Here is an 18,855-nt window from a genome sequence, read left to right on the forward strand (position 1 = left end):
ATCTGATGCCCTTAAAGAATTACGCTAATTTCATGGAGTTACTTATGAAGTACTCTTCAGAATCAGGCACAGGGCAGGTGGTTTCAGGGAAATGCAGACCAAGTTGGGCTTTGGTAAGCATAGCATATGCCTGCACTTTGGCTGGAGTCTCTGTGTTCTGGGGTGCCTTTCACATGTACATAACTTTGTGAATGCTGAAGGTTTACAGAGCACAAAGCAATCAGGAAGAGTGGTGGGAGCTGATAGGCACAGCCATCACCTTTGCCTCAGGAAATTCCTGAGCAAACCCAACAAACTCCTGGAGGTTGGCAGAAGGTGTTGGGAAAAGAATCTGATTCGTCTGCCTCCTTCTCATGCTCCTCCCAAAGCTAAGTGTAGTTAACAACTGGCTGTTTATGAGACTTGTGTGGGTATACAAGCACCAGGGCTGGGAGGACTCAAGAAAGCATAGCAGATGCCAATACTTTATTCTCTGCTTAAACTATAGCTGTAACCATAGCTGATCCCTTTCTCCTCATAGGCATTAGTCTGCTATTCAGTCTGCATCACAGGAGGTAATGGATGCAGTGATGGAGAACAGAGCTTTTGCACAAAAGATACTGACTCATAGTCTTATCTCTGGGCTCTCTATAAAGGTTTCTTTTGGATTCTGTGAAGTTTATTAGCTATTAATTTCTATTTTACATAATTTTCTAGCTGCTTAAAGGTATAAAGGTGGGAATATTTTTCATTTAGTGCATTCAACTCAAGTTCTACACAGCCACTTCAAAGGAGAAATTGAACAAGGTTGTATTACTCAGCAAGAAATCAAATTCACATAGACATAAATCTAGAGGGGGAAAAAATTAACCAGCAATCCTAAATGGATTGTGTGAGTTTACTAGGAATCAAATGTATAACCTTTTGTGCAAGTTCTGTGACAAGAGGAGGAGAGGATTTGCTCCCAGAACTTTATATTCATTCCTGGGGGTGAGACTCTTCACTAGATCAGTAACAAGGAATTAACCAGCTGTGTGGTGACTGTTCACCCAGACCTACAGCTAAAACTGGAGCTAATCCTTAATTAGAGCTTTTCAAAAGTAGGGGGGGAAATAAAGCAAAAGGCTTTGTTTGTTCTTAAAACATGTATTTTTCAAAGAGGAGTGGAGGCAGGAGTGCTGAAATACACTTGGAAATACTGACTTCATACCTAGGAAATACATTTTGGATTGAGTTGAAAGCCCTGTTCTTTCTGGGTCTTCAGCTCTATTTGCAAGCACTCAAAAATTTCCAGCTCTGTAGATAAACACCCATGTTTGTGAGAAGTACTTGGTGTTTCCTGCTTAGAGGAGCTTGTGATACAGATCTCCAAACTTTTGTTACAACTTTATGAAATAACTCTATTTTTAAGAAGATTTCTGTTTTGCAGCCTTCACTCACAGAGTCCCCTCTTCCCCTGCTCCAAGAAACCACTACGGCACGTGCTTAACTGGCTGTTGGATTACTCTCCTGTTTAAACGTGAAGAACACAGACCTCCGGGGCAGAGCCTTCAAGAGTCTGTGAAGCAACTGGGTGAGTAAAGGCTACAGAGGGTGATAGGGTGTGACACCCATCTTCACTTTTGGATTTCAAAGCTGAAGGTGCTGTAATTGATATTAATTAAATGTATTGATGTGTGTCAATATCATATAATGCCTGGGGGGAGGGGGAAGAAGCGGAGATGAATTCTTTGGTTTGCTTTCATTAGAGAGCGTAAGGTGAACTTCCAGCTTTGGGGTACGTGGCACTTCTAGGGGTGAAAACAAAGCATGTCATCTTGCTGAATGCTGGTGAAACAACTCAGTCCAGCAAGATTTACGTGGATGCTAGGGGAAGCCTTAAGCAAAATAGCTGTTCCTGTTTTGATGCGTCTTCTCCTTTGTGTTTCTTCGGGGTTTGAGTATGTGGCTGTGGGAACAATCACATTTTGCCAAAGAAAACTAAGATACCATTTAAAATGACTCTTGCAGAATGGGAGGCACCAAACCTCCAAAAGATGCAGGCACTTGCCTCTCCAAAGCCATCATGAGCATGAAACGTTTGCTGGCTTTGTTATGGCGTAGAAAATACACTTACCATTGAATTCTGATCAATCTGTGCGATGTTTCGAGTACCCCAAATTAGGTTAAGCCAAATAAAATCTCTCCTTGCTGACATTTTTTCTTACCTCCTTGCACACCGGTATGCTCAGTTGTGCATTCAGGCTGAGGGAAGGCAACCTTCTTTTTATGGACTAAACGTGACCTGCTGTTTGAGTTTGCATGATGTAAATCAATGGATGCGTTCAGAACCTTTCCACCTAAGGGTACGCCTTTGTTTCCAGGGTGACTTTTGCAAGACGGCGTTAAGGAATGCCTTTGCCTTTCACATATACTGCATGTATTCTTCTGCAGAGTGGGCGCCCTGTTCCACATTTCCAGAGGAATTTGGGTCATTGTTTACTCGCGGCTTCATTAAAGAATGTCCAGTAGCTCCCAATTTCCATCGTCAACCTTTGAATATCAAACGCACTATTATAATACTCTTTGAAAGCACTGCATGGAGTACAGAAACCTGAGAAACGCAAGAGCAGCTCCAGTCAAGTTATAAAAAGAGCACTACCATTGCTGCCTGAACAGAAGGAACGTGTGGGGAGATCGAGGGCATTGCCATGACAATTCCGACCGACGGCTCTTTGTTCTTCTCGCGTTCCGACTTCGACTTTCTTGTTCCAACATCAAGCGCAAATGATGATTATGAGAAGCCGCGTTTGTTGTGGAGGAGACGCGGCCAAACACCTCTCCTTGTGTTTGTTGGAGCTACAAAATACATGGTCAATGGTGTCTAATTTGAATGAAATTTCATGGGCACACAGAGGTTGGTGTGAAGCAAGGAATGCTCTACTTTGACCTCTGTAGCCTCTCTACAGAGAGCTTAATAGAGAAATGTTTTAAATTACAGTGTGTTCCAATTATTGTACATTTATGGGACGGTGTGAGCTCCCTCTACGGGCTAATTTAACGTCTGCAAATCCCAATAATTCCTTTTTGTAACAAAGCCTCTGTGTAGCCTAGTGGATAAGGTGCCTGCCTAAGGTTTCTAAGGTTGTGCTCTTTTGAGCGTGTGCAAGATGGCTGCCACAAAAAGTGTTTGAAGCTGGCGCGTTTGAAGCTGCCGCGTGTGTTTGAAGCTGCCGCATTTGAAGCTGCCAGGTTTGAAGCTGCCGCGTGTGTTTGAAGCCGACGCGTTTGATGTTGCTGAGTACGTTTGTAAATTTGAGGCAGACTTTAATATTGTTAGACGGTAGGGGAGTCCTTTTCAACCTTTTCTCATTTTTCACTTGAACTTTTAAAAAGTTTTATTTTAACTTTTTTTTTCAACTATTTTAACTACTTATGTCAGTTGAGGAATGCTGTGATTCACAGCCATTATTGTAAGGAGGCTGTTATGTATTTTTAGTGCTGCTGGGACCATAGGAATTTTTGAGTGACTTTGACTGCAGACAACAATGTGGAGAATAAGCCTGACTGTGAAAAGTGCTGGTGGGGCTGCAGAAAAGTACAGAATAATTTTGACCAAGGGCAGTCGTGGCTGCTTTTAGAAGAAATACGAGTATGGCCGGGTTTTGAATTTGTGAGTTGCTGGGATTGGGAGAAAGGGAGGGGGGGGAGAAAAAAATTGCTGGAAAAGAGCAGTTGGAGTTTTGTAGAGAATTGACAGTGTGCTCACTTAACCAGGAGCTGAGAGTTTAAAAAAAGGGATTAGATGGGACTGTGGAAGAGCCTTCAATGATGCTGGGAGTGAAGGACTTCAGCTGTTTGGACAGTAGGGGGAAAAGTGTAAATGGTGCCATTTGTTGAAAGCTATGAACTACTGAAGATGTTAGGAAGGAAATGTGTTGAAAGATGTAAGGTGTGGTTTGTGCCTTCTGGAGGAGAAATGTAATGTTATATTATCTAGGAATGCCCAAAAACTGACCAAGACTTTATATGGGTCTGGAAAGTCATCGGCTGTCGGGTGGGAGAGGGAGAGCTTTTAAAGATTATCCCAACGGTGCTTTTTGCATGAGCAAGCAATATCTGACTGGAAACCTGAAAGTGAATGTTGGTTGAAACTTAGAGGTTCATACAATTTAACTAATCAGTTGTTCTTCCAATGTAAGCAATTAGCTCTCAGTGAACCACAGGTGGACGACTTCTACCAGTGTTCATCGTTCAGCTGTGACTTGGGATCATTGTGCTCCACTGAAATGTTTTGCAGTTCTGGGTCTCTGGAGGTCTCCTCCCTGTCATTCTCATCCAGATGCTCCTTACTGTTGAGGTGTGTTCGATGTCTTGGAGACCCTCTGGAAATCCACTTGGCTCTTTTAAGCAGCAGAAGGTAGATCTGGTAGCTGCTTTGTTAACATGTGTGCTTTCTTTTACCATATCCATCCATCATTTATCAGATTGAATTCTTGGCACGAGATTGGGATCTGTGGGTCTACACCTCAATTAACCTGTAACAAGAGATAGAGACCACAGATTATTTTGTCTACAGTGTTGAATCTCCATCAGATTGAATCATCACCTTTTAATTTTTCTGGATCTGCCTCCTCTGTTCTGTTGATTCTTCGTTCAGATGTGCTGTGTTTTAGCACCTGAGCTGCTGCCGCTGAACATTGTTTTGTATGGAATTGCACAAGTGATGAAATGATGAAAAAAAAATGTGTGGTGCATTGCAAAGAGTTGGGTAACTGTTCACAACTTGGCTCCCCTGTGCAGATCTGCATTTAGGGATCTTTAATTTCTGCACAATAATAGGCACTGAATGCATATCTAATTGATACTGTTTGTGATGGATTACTAATAGTGTTTTGGTTTTTGTTTTCCTCCAGGCATTATTCTTTCCTATTTTAGATTATTTGTTATGTTTGTTTGACTTAAAATGTTGTTCTTACTTTCTTTAGTTCGTCAGCCGCTTCATGAAATGAACTGTAGTGTTTTCTTTGCTGATTACACAGACTTTTCATTGTCTTGAAGCATTCTTTTAGCTAAAGCAAAGTAGTCTCTGTGCTCTCTCTCTCTGCTAAAATTCCAGAGGAGCTCATCTGGGTTGCCAGTCCCACAGCCTGGCCCCAGTCCTTGGCTTTCCCGTGCATTTGAAGCAATGTTTTGTTCTGACTCGATGCATCAACTTCAGCTCGTAGTTTTAATCATATATGTGGTGTGTTGTGATGTTAATGGTGTTTTTCTAGAGTAACTTCTTTCATTTTACTGTTAATGAAGTTTTTATTGAATATCATCAACCGTAACACCGTGTGATTAGATCATTTTAAGAAATAATTTGGTATTACCCTTCAGCGTGGTTGCTGCTCTGTTCCTGTTTGCATTCCAAGCTGGGCATATCAGATGGGTGTTTACATTTTCTATAGTCTTTTTAATAGACAATTTATTGGCCTTCATTCTAAACTTTAAATATCTTTCTTGTGTGCATTTTGTGTTTCTCTTCTGTGAGTTTCTTGCTTCCAATGTGTAGCTTTCCCTCTGTTTTACTGTGGTCTTGGTTAATTTGAAGTGGGATGCCCCATTAACTTGTGCATCAGTGGACTTTGCCATCAGGTTCAGCATAGCACTCATAAAACTTTGACTTTGATTTATATTCTTGCCCTTAACATGTATAAAAATTATTACTGGTGCTGATAGTGCTGGAACATTCAAGTAGCTTCTTTACCTGAGAGTTTACTACTGGTACAAATTAATCAGGAAGCTATCCAAAGCAAGAGTATTGCATAAGCTTGAGATGAAATGTCCTGACTTTTCTAAAACAAAGGTGTGAAAAATTCAGGCAAGTCTTCAACTACTTAATAAAATTAACAACAAAAGCCCTGGTAATTTAGATCCCCCTTGTTTCTTAAAGTTACCATCCCTTTTTATCCCTTTGCCTATTTAGATATGATTGGGATTTGAGAAATCTAAAGCTATTTGAAACAGGAGTATTCTGGTTTTCGTTTGTGATCCTGAATCTTGCTTCTGTTAGATGAAGCTGATGATAACTACACTGGTTTGTAAAGCAGCACTGATAATCACTCCTATAAATCTAATTTTATACTAATTTTCTACACTAGTCTCTCATTTTGTTGGAAATACTTGTTGAAACAGTTATCTGAAAACTTAACAGTTAAGTATGCACAGGGCTATGTATTTTTCCAGCTGTTAGAAATAACCTGTGTGTGCACTGTACTTTCTCCATTTTCCTCGTGAACTTTTAGCAATTTGATATATTACTAATATATAGTTGTACTTAATTACTAGTATACTAATTACACTTAATTAAATGTAATGATGCTCTTCTCTCAGTCACATACAACAGATTACCAGCGAGAATATGTGAAGTGTGTGCTGCTTCTACTCTATTGTATGGTTAATGCACAAATGGGATTATAAGGAATGGTGATGTGAGGTTTGCTTCTCACATACTCCTCCTAACTTTTAGTTGAACTAATATTTTGTATGTCTTGGTCTAATAGGTTTTTTGTGAGAAGGCTGTCATTGGGCAGTAGCAGCACAACTGCAGTTGAAAATGGTTTCCATTACTGTTTCTCAACATCTTGGCTTCCTTTTTATGTCAGAAAGAAATATCCTGTTCCCAGTTAGTTGAGCTTCCAACTAGTTAAATGTTGAGCAGCTTTGTTTCAAGCTGTGATGCCTAAAATTTAGCTGGAAAATCCATACTTAGACCTAGTGACCCAATACTAAAAATGCTGAACTTGAAGATGCCCAAGAATTGGCAGACAGTTGCCACTTCTTAATGACACCACACACGTAAAATCTTGACTACAACTTTTAGAGCTATGCTTTAGGTACCTTCATTTGAAAATAAGAACCTTTGTCTCTTTCTACATAAGCACAAATTGTTGGGCATTGCACATTTCTTTCCCCAAAAAAGCTTCTTGCCAGAGTGTAACAGCTAGAACATAACATGACATCAGGGAAATGGAATGAGTGAGATATTTCTTTCTCTTGCATTTGTTTAGTTATGGGACTTCATTCCAGACTTATGTCTGTCCATACCTGACTTCTTCATTTGTGGCTATAACATTTGGATCTCTGAAAAGGGAAATGGAAAGCTTCTTGTTTAGCTGCAGAGCAAATGCATGCAGTTGCAGAACAAGATTTGTCTTGGTACATGCTTTATCTATTAGTTTACCTGACTTACCAAGTGACACAATCTTTTGGACTATTTAGCCTTAGTAACTTACCTGAAAAGCTGCAAAGTAGCCAGCCTTGGATTGTTGTTAACATAAAGGCAGTCAGCTGCAACCTTAACCACATTTTTTGCTCAGTCAGCCTACTTTGGAGTTGGGCTGGTTGCAGTGGTCATTGTTATTCCACGATCCATCCATCCATCCATCCATCCATCTTCACTCACTTGATGTGATCCAAACTAGGGCATCTTTTATTTTGTTCCCTTGCCAGAGAAGATTCAAGTGCCATTTCTGTTGACATGTTACGAGACACTAACAGAGCGAATTGATCCAACAATGTGAAAACTCCTCAGTTCTCTTTTAGTTTCTTCATGTTCTTTCTTTGTCTGCTTGGGCTTCAGAAATATTTCTGTCTCTAGTGCACGCTTCTATGTGCTTGTTAACAAATTCTTTGTATTCAAACAAAACATTTTCTACTGCATGGACATTTTTGGGGGGAAAAAAAATCATGATGCCTTGCAGAGTAATTCCATGCAAGAGAGAAAACGGTGCCACGTGACTTTCTGAGTGGTCAAATACACCTGAAAACTGACTTGCAGAATTAGATTCCTGTCACACAGAGGGTGGAAATGTTTTGCTTCATGAAAAGTGCAGGAAAAATGAGGAAGTTAGTTAATCAATTGGATAATTTATTTGCAATGAATAATTCTACCCGCTCTTTTGGATGGAATTGAAATGACCAGCGTAATGATGGATAAAGAGGAGTCTTGTCAGCTGGAATTCTTAACTTGGGCTCTGCAGAATTCCCCTTTCTACTAAAATGTTGGCTAAATGCTAGCAGCATTTTTTTTTCCCTGCATCATGCACAGATGTGTTTTTGCTCTGCCACCTGAAAATCCAGCAAAGAGAAAGCAGCCAAGAAGCAATGTGCTTGAGGTGTGGGTTTATAGATTTACCTTTCTGCACTTTAGCTAATCTTAAAGTCTACTTAAGTAAACAAAACTGAGGAATCTGGCAGCGTGGAACCACATAGCACAGTAGAATTGAAGGTGATAATGAAGCATCCAGGGTTTTGTTTTCCTTGGATTGCAGGGTTTTCCTACCACAGCAAGTTAAAGCATACATCTAGCAAGAAGTGTTTTCCATCTGAGTTTCCAGAACTAAGATGCCTGTGTTTTGTTTGTGAGCTTTTCTGTACTCCACAGATCTTCATCTTTGAGAATCTTGAGCAGCATCTTTACCATCTGCATGTTGCAGTTGTATAAGGATGGCTTCTGTGGTTGGTGTCTTCCACCAAGAAACAGCCTTGATTCACATATGAATGCAGTAGAATGAGACTATACATCAAATTGCTTCCACTGTTGCAGGACTTAAAATAAGTAGCTTTAATCCCTTAACTGTGCATGGGAAAGCAAGAATAGGTGGTGTTGCTGTTTATGGTCTGTGAACAGACAGGGGAGTGAGATTGGCATGGGCAACACTTTCCCCCCGTGGATAATAAAGTTCTGCACGTGAAGGGAGATTGTGGCATTAATACAGAACCTTTTCTTTAAGTTTCAGGACTATATTATGCAGCCACATCTTGGGCCCAATAAAATGAATGAATCCTTTTAGTTTTCCTACTGTTACAGCTTTAAAACAGGCAAAGTCTTTTATTTTTTTTTTTTCCACTGCAATTTAATCTAATTTTAATATTCCCCAGATAATAGTGAAATAACCAATTCTGTCCAATTCTACCTTAGATAAAAGCATCAGCATGTTTGGAACATAAACCTTATTTTACCTTTTGTCAAGCTGCCCAATTTAGTAAGAGCAATTCAGTGCTACATCTTAAGCATAGTGTGACTTAGAACACTGGAATCTGCCTGGAATGTGAAAAAAGGGAATAATTTATATTTAATTGGTCTAAACCTACCTTTCCTAGGTCAATAAGAAGAGGAAAATCAGCAGCATTAATCAAGATAAAATTATCAGCTGATTAATCAGTGTTCTAATTACTGCATAGTTCTTTCCCTTTTCAGTTTTAATTACTAAACTTCATTGTCTTTTCCATATGGCCATCATGCATTCACAGTACACTTTTTCTCCTGGTGAGATCATTAATATAAAAAATGTACATTCAAGACATTACTGAAGATATAAGAAATTGCCACTGCCTACTAAGAAATTACCAAGGAAGCTGCAAATCAGCCATAGGTTATACAGGAAAAGTCTCATAAATCTACTAACACTTAAGAAAATAGATATAGTAGAAATGCAATTATGATTATCAAATCAACCTTTGTCCTGAAGTGAGTTTTACCAGTCTTATTTCATCAAATCTGCCTCTTGGTTGGGTCAGAAACCAATCACAATATGATTTAAATTGGCAAAATACATGGGAGACCTCTTAAATTCACGGGACTAATGTAGGCCACAAAAATACTCTCTTAGCCTGTTCTCTTTAGCAGAATATTCCTTCTTCCTGAGGCCCAGATCCTCAAAGGTGTTTAGGCACTTCACTGCCAATGGAGTAATAGGTTTCAGTAGATATTAGATATTCAAATATCTTCCAAGGATTAAGCCCAAATGAATAAATCTGCCAGGTATGATATTAACAGAAGCATCTTTATTTAGTCTCTGTAGAAGCCATAAGGAGAATGAAGAATTGGGTACTGGCTTTTAATGTCATTTTTGAGTAAGGAAGAAGGTTAAAAAAGTCCACAGCAGAGTTTCTGATGAAGTCTAAACTTACAGCTGGGTTGGTCTGTGATCTGATGCCTCTGTGTAAAAGATGGGAGCTTAAAAGGCAGTGTCTGCATGCACACATGATTAATAGAAAAGCCAGGTGTATCTGCATACTCTAGTCTGTAAGTCAGCACTTAACTGGGGTGAGAGGAGGAACACCTACCCAGTCAGAGCTAGTGCTTAGTGAGAGCACCCATTTCTGTGCACTTGGGAAATACACAACATGGTCTGTCATCACATGAATTGTTGGGTTCCTGCTTTGAAGCATTTCCACTGGCACTGCCTGCCCTGCCCCTTGTCACTAAACGAGGGAGGACGCGCAGAGCTGGGTGTGTTTGTGTTGGGTTTTTGAGTTTGGTGTGGTTGGCTAGCGTTGTTCAGGAGTTGTAGAAGCTGCCTGAACACCCTCTGTCTCCATACTTTTCTAGAAAACATGGGGACAAGTGTCCTAATTGCACCCCTGTTTCCTGACTATTTGTTGTGTCCCTGGTCAGAATGTGTGACCTGGGCACACGTACAACAGAACTGAGACGTTTCTCAGTCGTGTTTCAGCCCTGGGGTAACTCATGAGAGTAGACAAGGTGAGTTGCCCCTGAGAAACACCACTAGGTAACTGAGCAGCATGTGGTGAGAGAGGTGTGCACGGGAAGAGCCCTTCTCCCTGCTCCCTGCTGCGTGGGCTGCAGGACGGGGCAGACACAGCGCCTGGTCCAGCGCCAGCTGCCTTTGCCCTGCCTGCACGGCAGGTTCTGTGTTTGGTCTGCAAGGTGTCTGGCCCTGGGAGCATTGCAGCCTCCCTTTCTTTGCATCCACCATCTAAATGGGGAATTGCCACCATCCAGCTTCCAACAGTATCTTTTGATTTTTAAAATGTTTCTCTGTGCTTGTCTGTTTCATTTAGAAACCAGGTTTTCCTTAGAAGAAGTAGTCATAGCAGTTATTTAGTTAACTGATTAGTAATTGAAGGCCTAGTTTGGAAATTGTACAAGTTTCCTATGAATATTCATAAAAAAATAATGAACTTGGCTTCTGATTTAGAACCCAACAACAGTTCACTTCAATTGGAATTCCTGGGTTTTTTGATAGATGAGTTAATTATATGACAAGGTTAGTTGCTGGGATTTCTTTCCTAAGTGGTGATTGACTAACTGCTGCTGGTGACAATAATCCTGGTTTGGGGGTCTTTTTTTTTGATGTGTTCTGCTTTGGGCTGCGGGGTTTTATTGTGTGTGTGGCTTTCACAGCGTTGCTCTGCAGCTGGAGGGTGGCACATTGCCTTGCATGCAACGTGGGCATCCTGTCCTAAAGTCCCTTCTCCATCCTACAGCTGGATCCTCTCCGGCGTGTTTTCTTCCCCAAAAAGCAGGATAGCCCTCGGAAATGATCCCCGCGGGACTTGAGATTCACGCCTTAGTGAAGTCTCTCTTGCCTCAAAGTGACCCGCCGCCTTGTACGCGAGGACCAGGGAGGCTGCTTATCCTAGAAAAGCCTGCATGGGGCAAGTGCCTCCGCTCAGCCTCCTGTAGGGAAAAGATGCGGGATGCTAGTTTGGGAGCCGCGTAGCCCGGGTTGTGCCCCGCGCGGTGCCGGCAGCGGCAGAGGCAGCGCCCGGCCGCCTCGCAGCGCCCCGCCGCAGCGCAACGCTGCCATCTAGTGCCACCCGCCCCGCTCCCCTCTGCAGCCCGCTCTGCCTTTCTTGCTCTTCTCCCCTCTCTCTCTTTTTTTTTTTTCTAAAAGGTTTTTATCCCGTCAAGGAAAAACTGGCTCTTGGAAAACAACCAACTCAGTTGGAACTCGGAGATAATAATCAGTTTCTCTGGGCTTGTGAAATTGGCTCATTAAGCGTGCTTTTTAACAGAAAATATTGGAAGCGATTAAGTCTGCTTTAGTGAGTGGGCATGAAATGGCTAACCTTCGGCCACCCACGGCTCCTAGGTGCCTGGCGTCGTTTTATGCATGCAGCGTAATGTCTTTACTTGAAGTGCTGTTTATTCATCACCTGCTTATTTATCTCTTTGCATTTGGCAGGCACATCGATCAATGTTAAACTGTCACACAAGGTTATTTTTCTTTTACATAACAGTAGAGGCCTAAGGTAGTGGCATATTAAAAGTAATAACTTTCTAACTTGTAGCTCAAGATGACAGCACCATTTGTACCTGAATATATTACAGCCAGAAATTCCCCCAAAAAGAGAAATTAAAGAAGTTAAAAAAACCCAGATGATATCTGGTAAGAATTAATGTTCTTCCAAGGTCAAAGGCTGGAAGACAACATTCCCTCTTGTTGCTAGAACCGTGTGCCTGCGTGTGAGTGGTGAGTGTGTCTAGTGAATGGCTCTCCACCGCAAAACAAATCCTCCCCTGACCCACTGGAGCCAACTTCAGACCTTAATGTTGCTGAGAAACCCACAGGGTTTATGGCCGCTTTACACGTGCTGTTGAACACCCCACCTGCTTTATCCCACTGTGACTGGGTAGTTTTGCTCAGAAATGGGTTGATTCATCCTAATGTTTGGATAGGAACACAGAGCCTGGTGTCCACGTTCCCCTCACAAGCCGTGCTGCCCGAAGGGAGTGGTTCAGCTGTCAACAACCGTGTGCAGCCATCTGAGAAACAGCCAAAAAGTCAATGCAGAAGTAAGTGTTTTCATTCTAGTTTCTCCCACTCCCCACATCCCCCTCCCCTTTTCTTTTTCTGGTTCTAGTATTCTGTTGCTTTCAAGCACTGCCCAGCTTTGATAGACTTCCTGGCTTGGCACAGGGCCAGGAAAGCTTTCTCTGTACAAACAGGTTTTCTTTTTATTTTCAGTCCAGCCTAAAAATGCCTACAGATAGAAGAATGTCAGATCTTTTTAGTGTTGAATTTCAAAGCGGTCCTTAGAATTCTTTCCTTCCCTTGATCTCGTCTTTGGATTGCAGCTTGGACTCTCTTTCTAAATATAAGCCATGGACGGTGGCTTTCTAATAAAGTACTTTGATAGACTTGTGTACATGGGAATTAAGCATCGGGCTGTGGTGGACGTTGTGTCACGCTGACATGAAGCACTACTTCTCTGCCACCACTGTGCATGTTGTGTGCCAAAGTGCCCTTACTGGAAAGTGTGAATGAAGAAATGGCAACGCTGAAGAAAGCAAGACCATGAAATGCACTTGCACTTCATGCAGATGGCATCTTGCTTTCTGGATTTAACAATCTATCACCGAGGCTACTCTATCTTTGGATCTCTTAATTCATGTATTCATTCCTGCTCTTGGGCAGACACTTCTGTTTTATCTCCTGAAGCACAAACCTGGAAGGGAGGGAGAGGGAAGCTTGTCCATTAGAAAAGCGGCACCTCCGCACGTCTGTGCTCTTTGGATCAATATTTGCATCAAAGCGGTTTAAATGTATCTGGCTCCAGGGCTGTCCATTCTTTCAACCTGACCTGCAGCATTGATTAAGGCTGGTATAAGGAAGGGAAAATAGCAAATCCAGTAAGATGGAATTTTAAAAAGTGAGGAATGTCGCTGTGACTCCTGAGAAAGAAACACTTCAAGTGCTCACGTCTCCTGTATGAGCCCAGCAATCCCCTTAGGTGGAGACCGCTGCTCTTCACCACTCACATACAGCAACTGGGCTTCACTTGGCTGTGTTTCTGAGCCTAACAGAGAATACTTCAGGTTTTATCTGAACTGAGGTGAAACCTCCCTGTTTGGGACAGATGAGTTGTCTCAGTTCTGGATAAAATGTTCACAATGATGGGTTTAATTGCTACTTCACCGTTTGCTTGTGTATCCTCGTCTATGGAAGGCGAGGGAAAAGTTTATCGTGTGGATAAAAATTCACTTCTACCTGTTTTCTTTCTCCATTAAGACTGCAAGCCCTTCCCTGAACTCCCTTGGACATTATACATGCAGGGAGTGCAAGGCAATTTACACCTGCAAGAGATTCTAATCTGAAGAAGAGCACAATTAAAGCAAAGCTGCGGGACTGACCCTGGAGTTTTCCTGATGACCAGCTGTTGCTGGCATTCTGGAGGAAGGAAATGTTCCGTTTCCTTCCCCGTTTGGCTCCTTCTCTTCTTTTTTTCCCAAAGTATCATTGCAATTCATTTTGAAGCAATGGAGAATTGAGATCAGTAAGACAAAGGTCACTTGGTGAAATCTTGGCTGTATTTAAATTGACTTGATCAGGTCCAGGATTTCACTTGAAGACTTTTGCGTGCCTTTCCATGCCTGCTGGGATTGGCTGGTGTCTTGTGGCAAGACCAAGGCTTTCCTTTTCCCTTTTCCCTTTTTTTCCTTTCCTTTCCTTTCCTTTCCTTTCCTTTCCTTTCCTTTCCTTTCCTTTCCTTTCCTTTCCTTTCCTTTCCTTTCCTTTCCTTTCCTTTCCTTTCCTTTCCTTTCCTTTCCCCTTTCCCCTTTCCCCTTTCCCCTTTCCCCTTTCCCCTTTCCCCTTTCCCCTTTCCCCTTTCCCCTTTCCCCTTTCCCCTTTCCCCTTTCCCCTTTCCCCTTTCCCCTTTCCCCTTTCCCCTTTCCCCTTTCCCCTTTCCCCTTTCCCCTTTCCCCTTTCCCCTTTCCCCTTTCCCCTTTCCCCTTTCCTCTTTCCCCTTTCCCCTTTCCCCTTTCCCTCTCCTCTTTTCTAATGTATATGCTTGTTTGTTTACAATCCCTGTTGCAGGGGGTACATTGTAAAAGGCAAGTTACAGTCTTGGCTCTGCATTTCTTTCTCTTTGGTCTCAAATGGGCTTTTGGTATTGAGTTTTCCGACTGCAGGATCAGCCTTTAAACCTTGACCTGCACAGATGATTGCTTAGGCAATAGCTAATTTTGAAGCAGAAAAGATTTAAGATCAGCTTTTTTTTGAACCTACTTCAATTTTTGATGAAGAGAAACAGAGAAACAAAATGACAGAACATAGTGTAATACATAAAACTGAGAGAGGAAAACAATGTCAGCCACGAAATTTATCATGTAAACAAATTTTATTCCTTATTGAAAGGAATACAATGGAATAAATAGAATGATCTCTCCTCCAAGCTCTGCAACAACTCTGCTGGCAAAGCACTTAGCACCTACTCAGAGAAGGCTGCATGAGTACAACAGTATTAAGTTAGCTTCACAAAAGAGGACTTCCAATATTAAGGGTGATCAAAGGACTTTGGCAAGGCAGGCTTGCCCACAACCATAAAGGTCCTCTAATAAAGTAGAACGGAGGGATTGATTTACTTGACAGAATGTCTGTGAGCAGTTTGCACTTTCCTTGTGTTTCCTTACTATCCAGTGTTACTTGGCATTTTTGTGAATGTGTTTACCTGCAGAATTGATCCCAAATAGGGCTCTGGAAGGGTTCCATAGCTGGCATTTTAATCTTGAGCTGGGTTGGTTACAGTTAATTGGTCATTTCAGTCAGGAGAGGCAAAAAACTAACATGTCTAAGACATTTGCCCAAACATTAAACCACTGTTGGCCCCATAAACTTTGCCTGTGGCGGTTGGCATTTATTGTCCCTTCCACTTGCCTCACTTCACGTGTCTCCCAGACATAATTTAGGGCACTAGCTGCTGGTAGCCCAGTCCTAAAACTAATATACAACTATCCATAAAACAGTCTATTTCTGACCTGGCATTGGTTCCTCCTGTGTTTGTTGTCTTACAGAATTTTATTAACCCAAAGGAGAATGAACTGTTAGAGAGTAGGACAGGGGAAAGGGACTTGGGGGTCCTGGGGGACAGCAGGATGAGCGTGAGCCAGCAATGTGCCCTCATGGCCAAGAAGGCAAATGGCATCTTGGGGTGTCCTGGAGACATTCCAAGCCCACTTGGATGAGTTCCTGTGTGACCTAATCTAGGTGGTCCTGCTCTGGCAGGGGGGTTGCACTGGATGAGCTTTGGAGGCCCCTTCCAGCCTTTAAGATTCTGTGATTCTGTGTGGCTCCTGCAAAAGTGGTTTTGGATTGCATGGCTGTCAGGCAAACACGGGCTTGTGGCATGTGCTTCATGTGTAAGGCAGATGGGTGTACACACTGCAGTGTGGGGGCTAATTGTGGCCCTAGGCCATTTATTCCTCCAAACAGAGCCTGGATTGTATCATTCTTAGCCTTCAGAGGCCAGTGTTTCTAGCTATGTTTCGGGTGTACCTTGGAGTTAAACTTTTCTGGTTGCATTATATTATCAGCAGCCTGGAGAGATGCAGAGGTTGGGCCCACTGGAGATACCAAGGTGTTAATAGCCAACCAGTTCTGAGGCTTTTTCATCTAAAACCAAACTTAGTCGCTGTGCAGCATTTTTAATTCATGTTATTTGGCCACGCACAGCGGGTGTGAGCACTTCTGTGGAAGAATGCACAGCAAGGAGGCTACAAACATAATAACCTCTATAATTTTATGCAGTCTAGTTCACCAAAGTTCTCTTATGAGGCAAAGTACCAGCTTTCCTTAAAGCAGTGGTTAGCTCTTATGAACTTAGCTTTTAAAGGAAGCCTTGCTAATATTCCACCATGTCCTTCCTATTTTCTCTCCCTTCTTCCCAACAGCCACATGGTAAGTGCAACATTTACTTTTGCCCACCAGGCACAAAGTTGGTGATTTGCTGCTGTGGTTTGTCACATGGAGTAAGTTTTAGGGTAAATGCTTCTGTACTTGAGTGGTGGTTACGAAGAGTAAAGAGAACAGAAGGTAGAACTATTGCAAGGAATTCATGCTTGTTTCTTTCTAAGAGGCTGGGTGTTTTCAGTCACTTGTAACACCTCTTGTAATTAGGTCACTTACGTAAAAATGGATAGAAGTTTCTCATGTTAGATGGGCAAGTTTTGTAATTTTGGCTCTGGTCCCTTCCCATGTAAAGCTGAGATTGCCTTGTGCATGACTTTCCTCAGTGCTGTGTTCTGACGAGTCTCTGCATCTTAAGCAATGGCTCTGTCCCACTTCCCCTGCTCATTCAGCTCCCTGTGTGTTGTGTGTGGAACGACCCCAAAGCTCTCCTTGATGTTTCCTTCAAGTATGTCTAATTTGTAATTAAACACTAAAAGAGGAAACGTTTTTTTAGCTTTCTAAGAAGTCTTGCTCTTACTTTTAGGTGTAAACATACAACAGACTCAATGGTCAGCAGTAACGATGCTTAAGAAATACAATAAGAAACGGGATATTATATTGTTTCGTTACAAAGAGTGTCCAATTGAAGCATCAGTTTGGAGAATCTCTTGTTCCTTAGTCAACATCATACCTGGACCTGTGGACTTTCAAAGATCAGATTAGCTCACAGACACTCCGTGTCTATCTTATGCAACCATCCGAGGTTCTGCTGGGCAAATATGACAAGCTAGATCCTCTCAAGTTGCAATTGGCTAAAACTTGCTCTCTTGAGATCTTCAGCCTTTTGTGGGCCCGACTGATCTTTAATTTAACAGAGGAAATAATACTGGACTAGCTTACCCAAGGGCTGTGAAGCATTCCCCACCCCTTTGACTCCTGAAATCAGTACTTTCTGCCTTTCTGAAAGCGATACCAAGAATTCTGGGGCAAAATCAGTGACCTGAGCTGTAGAAGAGGTTACACTGGACAGTCAGTGGGTCTCTCTGTCTCTAAGGTCTGTGGCCCCAGGAGCATGCACAGCAGGAGATGCTAGGAGTGGATCCCCTGCTCTGCACGAGCTGCAGCTGCAAGTGGGGGCCTGCACGTGCGAGAAGGCGAGGACTTGCCAAGTATTTGTATCCCAGGGGGTACAATACAACCTTAGGACTGTCAAAGGGTTGACAACCTTTCTTTTTGTTTTCATACCAACGAAAGCAGTGAGAAATATGAAGCTTCCTGGCTGAGCACTAGGTTCTGTGCCTCTGCCCACCCTGCACATACAAAGGTACACAACCTCTCTGGAACCCTGCTGCCCGTGCCAAAATCTTCCAAGTGCATTTTAACCCTTGATCAACAAGTTGTCTCTTACTCAAAGAGGACGTTAGCAAGCTGACTGACATCTAAGAAAGCCAAATCCTCTTTCAGCAGAATATCCTGGAACCACTTGGGATAACAGAGCTTTTGGAAGTTTCTGCCTGTGTAGGCCAATAGTCCCTGCAATCAGTAATAACCAAACATGAATCCTGCTCTGTACTGAAGGAATGGATGCACAAACAGGTTAAAATTACCTAACATAGTTTTGTGACACCAACAGGAAGGGAAAAAACACCAACTGTAAGGAAAGAACTGTCTTCAGACGTGTGCCTGTGTCCTCTCTCCATTGCCAAACAAGTAGTGACCTCTGTCTTTATCACACAGCCTGCCTTTGTGTACTTGGAGTGCATCTAAATAACTTGAGAGATTTGAATATTTTCTTGATGTTGGTAAGGGTTCAGCTCTACAGGCAATTTTTCAGCAGGCCTAATTAAATCTAAAGCAGCCTTTTTCTGCACTCCTTGTGAAGCCTTAGACATGCTGCTTTTGCTCATGTGGCTCCTTCATCAGCCCTGGAGATGTGGCTCCCAGTCAAAGACCTTGAAAAGGCCCCAAACTTCCCAGTTGAGGTCTTTAAAGACTTTTGAGACTTTAATTGGCATCAGGATGAGAAACTCCATATACTACTTTGCTTTTGGGAAAACTTTATCTGTAGATAAGGGGTGACACTTCTGCTCTTGCACAGTAGTTGAAAGAGTAACTTAAATGTTGGCTTTTTAACTTCAGTGGCTATTTGCTAATGCAGAGCAACATTAGGCAAAAGCAGTCAAGCACGTAAGTGGTTCTGAGGGTTTCTTTGCTCCCATTTAAACAATCCTTGACTGATGCTGAGAAGAGACAACAGATTAAGAGACTTGTCAGATTCTGAACTGGTTAAGGCACTCATTTCACCTCTGCTCTCACTAAACCGATGCTTCTATTAGATATTCTTTGTCATGGAGCAGTCTAAGGTAATTTTCTTTCTCTTTTTGTATTTGTTAAACATAATTCTTGTTGATTGTGTTTCAGTTATACACTT

This window comes from Colius striatus, chromosome 2 (genome assembly GCF_028858725.1).
Source record: "Colius striatus isolate bColStr4 chromosome 2, bColStr4.1.hap1, whole genome shotgun sequence".
NCBI classification, from domain to species: domain Eukaryota; kingdom Metazoa; phylum Chordata; class Aves; order Coliiformes; family Coliidae; genus Colius; species Colius striatus.